At 41.4% G+C, this 5,953-nt stretch overlaps 1 non-coding gene across 1 annotated transcript; it reads right to left on the bottom strand.

Annotated features, from left to right (window-relative positions):
• Positions 1 to 4,587: 4,587 nt before the first annotated feature.
• LOC120278349 lies at positions 4,588 to 4,726 on the bottom strand. Its single transcript, XR_005541683.1, has one exon. It is a non-coding gene; the product is annotated as a small nucleolar RNA Z247 (small nucleolar RNA).
• Between the last annotated feature and the right edge of the window lie 1,227 nt (positions 4,727 to 5,953).

Genomic DNA, 5,953 nt, shown 5'->3' with positions numbered 1-5,953 from the left:
TTAACTTGGGCTATCAAGATGTGTGTGTACTTACAAGCACAAGGCGTGTGGGACGCCATCCAGCCCGGAACTGTTGTGGAGACGAGGAGAGACAATATGGCACTTGCTGGTATCTATGAAGCCATCCCTGAAGAGAACCTCCTACTCATATTTGAGAAAGAGATCGTGAAGGAAGCATGGAAGATGCTCAAGACCAAGTACATGGGTGCTGATCAAGTTAAACAGGTGAAGCTTCAAACTTTCAAAAGTGGGTTTGAGATCCTCTACATGAAAGAAGCGGAGACAATAGATGACTTTGCTGCAAGACTGACTACCATAATTAGTAAGCCCGCTGGTCTTGGTGGAAAGATCAAGGAGAGCACCGTTGTCAAGAAATTCTTGGTTACAGTCCCCAACAAGTTTCTGCCTATTGTCACGTCAATTGAGTAATTCGCTGATTTGACAATGATGACACTAGAGAAGTTGATCGGTCACCTCAAGACCTTTAAGGAAAGGATTCGAGGAGCTGGTGGTGATGAAGATGAGCATCTTTTGCTCACAAAAGAATGGAAGTCTTGAGAGAAGGAGTTCAGGGAGGGCTCATCATCCAATGCATCTAAGGGTTGTTAAAAAGGATCTAGGCGAGGCCGTGGATGTGGCTGTGGTCATGGACGCAACACTGGCCATGGAAACCACAACCATGATAACGAGTATGGTGAGGAAAAGAAGAAGGTTGATAAAAGGAAAGTGAAGTGTTTTAACTGCAACATTATGGGGCACTTCGCATTAAAGTGTTAATCTAGAAAAGAGGAGAAAGAATATATTGCCAACAAGGATGATGACGAGCTGACCTTACTAATGGCAAAAGCATGAGGGGTGGTGTAGGTCACCCAGGAGCTAGTCATGAAGATTTTGCTAAATGAGGAACATGTACTACCAGATAAGGGAACTAGGTACGAGATTGGTTCTTGGTACTTACATACTGGTGCAAGCAATCACATGACAGGGAATAAGGAGATGTTCACTAATCTGGACAAGTTCATGAGTAGCATCATCAAGTTTGGAGATGGCTCTGAAGTAGAGATCAAAGGGCATAATTCTATTCTTCTTAAGTGCCAAAACAGTGACCATCGTGCACTCACGGAAGTGTACTATATACCTCGAGTGTAAAGAAATATTGTAAGCCTTGGTCAACTGGAGGAGAATGGGTGCTACATGGTGATGATGGATGATCACTTGTGCATCTTTGAACATCATAGAAGATTACTTGCCAAGGTCAGGAGGTCCAGGAACTATTTGTATATCCTCAACCTGAACATTGTTGAGCCGATGTGCTTGCTCACAAGCATCAAGGAGGATGCTTGGTTATGGCACGCCCACTATGGGCATTTGAATTTTCAATCTCTTAAGAACCTGGCCAGCAAGGAGATGGTAGTAGGGCTACCACACTTGAATCATGTTGACCAAGTGTGCAATAGTTACCTTGTTAGTAAGCAACAATGGGTTTCGTTCCCTCAAGAATCTAACTATTAAGCAGACAAACCATTGCAACTTGTGCACTAGGACTTGTGCGGGCCAATTACACCACCCACACCTGGAAGTAATAAATATTTTTTGTTAGTTATGGATGACTTCAGCAGGTACATGTGGCTGGTATTACTGAAAACCAAGGACTAGGCACTAAATGCGCTAAACAAGATAAAAGGCAGCAGCTAAGATGGAAGTTGATCGCAAGCTAAAAGCGCTTCAAACCGATAGGGGTGGAGAATTCACTTCAAAGGAGTTTGAAGCCTACTGTGAGAAGCATGGCATCAATCACTTCCTCACCGCATCGTATCCTCCTCAGTAGAATGGTGTAGTTGAGAGAAGGAATCAAACGATAGTGGCCACGGCTCGAAGTTTGTTGATGAGCAAGAACATGCTGGATATCTTCTAGGGTGTGGCTGTTACAACGGTGGTCTACCTACTAAACCGAGCTCCTACCAAGAGTGTTGTCAGTAAAACTCCGTATGAGGCATGGTTCCAGTGGAATCCTAGTGTGCATTACTTACGTACATTTGGGTGCCTTGCTCATGTAAAGCCAACAAAACCACATACAAATAAGTTAGATGATTGGAGTGTGCCCATGGTATTGCTGGGTTATGAAAAGGGCTCCAAGGCCTATCGTGTATATGATCCAATCAACAAGAAAGGCAATGTCACAAGGGACATTGTCTTTGAAGAAGAGAAGCAATGGGATTGGAGTTTGGAAGTTGACATGCACTCCAACAGTGAAATTGACATGCTCATTGTTAAATATTCTACTCACCATAATGCATGTATCAACAATGATGATGGTGAGAAACTGCAATCGACCACACCATCTGCATTTGGGGATATTATAGGCAGCATACCTAGCGTAAGTGGCACCGCTGCTGAGATGCGATAGCCATGACAATGACACTTGTTACCGGGATGCAGGTTGCAGGTGCCGTGTCAACTGAGTCAAGATCTACATCTTTGTCAGCAGATAGACCTCACTGATATCGATCACTATAAGAGTAGTCTAATGTGACCGAGCAACTTGATTTTGATGGTGAGGTCTGGTTGTGTTTTTTAGGAGCTGAGGAGCTAATGAATTTTACGGAAGCTAACTAGCACGCGTGCTAGAGGCAGTCGATGGAAGTTGAGATGGGAGCCATTCGTCAAAACAGTACTTGGGAGATGGTAGATCTTCGTGATGGCCATAGACCGATTGGATTAAAATGGGTATTCAAGGTCAAGAAGGACTCAAAAGGGATGGTAGTTAAGAACAAAGCGAGACTAGTTGAAAAGGGCCATGTACAGCAAAAAGGAATGAATTTCGATGAAGTGTTCACTCTCGTGGCGAGGCTTGAAATAGTGCGACTACTCTTAGCTTTGGCAGCACAAGAAGGATGGCATATACATCATTTTTGATGTCAAGTCAGCATTTCTCAATGAAGAATTAGAAGAAGAGATTTATGAAGTTCAACCACCAGGTTACAAAGAAAAGAACCAAGAACATATGGTCCTAAAGCTCAAAAAAGCTCTATATGGCCTTCCCCAAGCACCCCCCTCCCGAGCATGGAATTCTAACCTGGATAGGAGTCTTACATCGCTTAGATTAGAAAAGAGCTCACTGGAGCATGCAGTCTACAAGAGAAGCACTGGAGAATCAAGAATTCTAGTTGGATTTTATGTAGATGACCTGATTGTGATAGGATCTGATGACTAGGAGATCACATGATTCAAGAAGCAGATTATGGATTTATTCAGCATCAGTGACCTTGGGTTGTTGTCTTACTACCTGGGTATCGAGGTGTTTTAATCATCCAAAGGGATTATACTATGTCAAACTGGGTATGCAGAAAAAAATACTTGAGAAGACTGGCATGTTTGAGTGCAACCCATGTAAAACTCCCATGGAACTAAGATTGAAGTTGAGCAAGAATGGTGAAGGATCATTTTTAGATGTAACATACTACCGCAGTGTAGTTGGTAGCTTGAGATATTTATTTAACATGAGACCAGATATTACGTATGTCGTTGGCATTGTAAGTTGACACATTGAGAAGCCAACCTCACAGCACATGGTAGCAATAAAACAAATACTCAGGTATATACGTGGCACAGTTGATCTTGGTTGCTTCTATACTAAAATAGAACAAAGAAAGGCAAAACTAGTCGGCTATAGTGATAGTGACCTCACCGGTGATGTTAATGACTGGAAAAGCACTACGGGAGTTGCCTACTTCTATGGGGAGAGTATAATTACATGGGTTTCTCAGAAGCAAAAGGTGGTGGTGTTGTCCTCATGTGAAGCTGAGTATATTGCGACTACCACTGCCGTTTGTCAAGGAATTTGGATCAGCCACTTGTTAGAAGATTTGAAATAGGAAGCAATAAGAGAAGTGGTTTGCAAAAATCCAATCCATCATGATCGAAGTAAGCACATTAATACTTGATATTATTTTATTTGAGAATGTGTGAAGGACTGGAAGGTTACAGTGGATCACGTAGCTACTGAAGAGCAACTTGCTGATATTCTGACTAAAACACTAGGACGTTTGAAGTTCCATAAGATGAGAGGAAAGATCGGACTACAAGCTATGAAGAGAAGGAAACAAGATTAAAGGGAAGAGTGTTAAGTTTAATCTTATTCATTTCCTTGTCTTCATGTTAGAAGTATATTACCTGTTTTGTTGTAACTAGGATGTGTCACTCTTGTATTTCATGCATGTGTTTGCATGATGTGTCACTTGTGTAAGCCATGCATGGGTTTGCATGACGTGTAAGTCATGCATGGGTTTGCATGACATGTAGTAGTGTTTCTAGGAGTCGTGGAGCACATCCAAGTACGTGGCACAAGAACCGGTCAAGTTGGTTGCTAAGCGTACATACGTGGAGTGGTCTTCCATATATTTAGTAGATAGAGTTGTTGAAATATAAAAGATAGCTTAATGAGTGTTATCTCAACACTCTAGCAATTTGAGTAATAATATTAAAGTGTGTGCGTTAGTGTAACTTGATACAAGGCCAACACCCGAGCATTGCGCACAACATTGATCACCAAGATCTAAAGTGCACTGTTGTGATGCTCCTTGCACATCTTAAAACTAGGCATATGTGCATAAAGCTCAATGAGGGAGATTAGCTCCACTCTGGTGGTGATGGACGTTATGAGTGGATCATAGTACTCTCCAAGACCAGCAAGCATGTAGGACACCACCTCTTCATCATGAAGTGGCTGCCCTACTGCAGAGATAGTATCTGCGAGATTTTTAACTTTATTAAAATAGACAAACATGGATAAATCACCTTTCTTAATGGTCAACAGTTGCATCTAGATTTGCATGGTATATACTCTATGTTAGATGTGATTGAAGATGGCTGAATTACAGAGAAGCTGTAGTGAAGAGCAGAATTTAATTGAAGAACTGTCCTGGTGGAAATAGAATGTGATCAAGGGGCAAGAGTGACATTTCAGCTGTTTAAATATCAGTTATTTCCATTGAGGTTTGAGAGGGAAAGAACAAACGGCTGAGATTAAATCTATCAAGTTAATTGGTTTAAGTTCGAGGCAGCCTCAAGATTGGTTTTCCAATGAATGGCCAGGATGTGATCATCAAAGGGGTGCGTGTTAGTTTGAGGCAAGAGTGTTAGGCAGTTTGGTTAACCAGAGTGCACCACGTTGCAGATGACTCATCGAGCTGGTTTCTTTTTGGTTACTAAAGTATCTGTAGAGATATAAAAAGCCTAGTTCTTATGTTAAATTTATGAGAGTTTTTTCTGCTTTCTTTGAACATCTCTTCTTGTATGAATTTTCTTACTTTGTAGAAGTGTTATTTGTGGTTGAGTTGAATACAAAAGTATTTCCTCTTGAACTCTAGTCTCTATGTAGTGATTATCAGTGGTATCAGAGCTATATGGTGAGTTTTTTGGGTGGTAGTTGGTGATTTGCTGCTTGTGGCTGTGTATGAGGTGTTGAAGTGGTTTGCAGTCTCTTTTGTGATTGAGCTTTGGTTGTTTGTGAAGTTTGTTTGTGTGTAGTTTTGTGTGAGGCTAAAGTTCTTTGTAAAAGGTGGTTTAGGGTGTGGGTATGAGCAAGGGGGGTTAAAATCACTCATGGAATGGCCTCAAGTTCATCTTCACCACCAACATCAGCACCAACACCAGATATTTTACACTTTTTGCTACCTGTCTTCAAAGGAGAAGGTATGAACATTGGAATTATAGGATAAAGACCTTATTTATATCTCAGAGGCAATGGAAGGTGATTGAAGAGGATATTAGTTCAGAAAAGACAACAGGAAAAGAGATTGAAGATGATGCAAAGGCTCTATTTTTACTGCAGTAGGCTGTAGAGGAAACAATTCTTCACAGAATTGCCAGGTTTTATTCAGCAAAGAAAGCCTAGGATCACATCAAAAATGAGAACCAAGTTACTTCAAGGATGGTTTTAGTAAGGCAACAA

The sequence above is a fragment of the Dioscorea cayenensis genome, chromosome 15 (genome assembly GCF_009730915.1).
Source record: "Dioscorea cayenensis subsp. rotundata cultivar TDr96_F1 chromosome 15, TDr96_F1_v2_PseudoChromosome.rev07_lg8_w22 25.fasta, whole genome shotgun sequence".
Taxonomy (NCBI): domain Eukaryota; kingdom Viridiplantae; phylum Streptophyta; class Magnoliopsida; order Dioscoreales; family Dioscoreaceae; genus Dioscorea; species Dioscorea cayenensis.
Note: the sequence above shows the minus strand (reverse complement) of the source record. Positions and strands in the feature narration are given on the sequence as shown.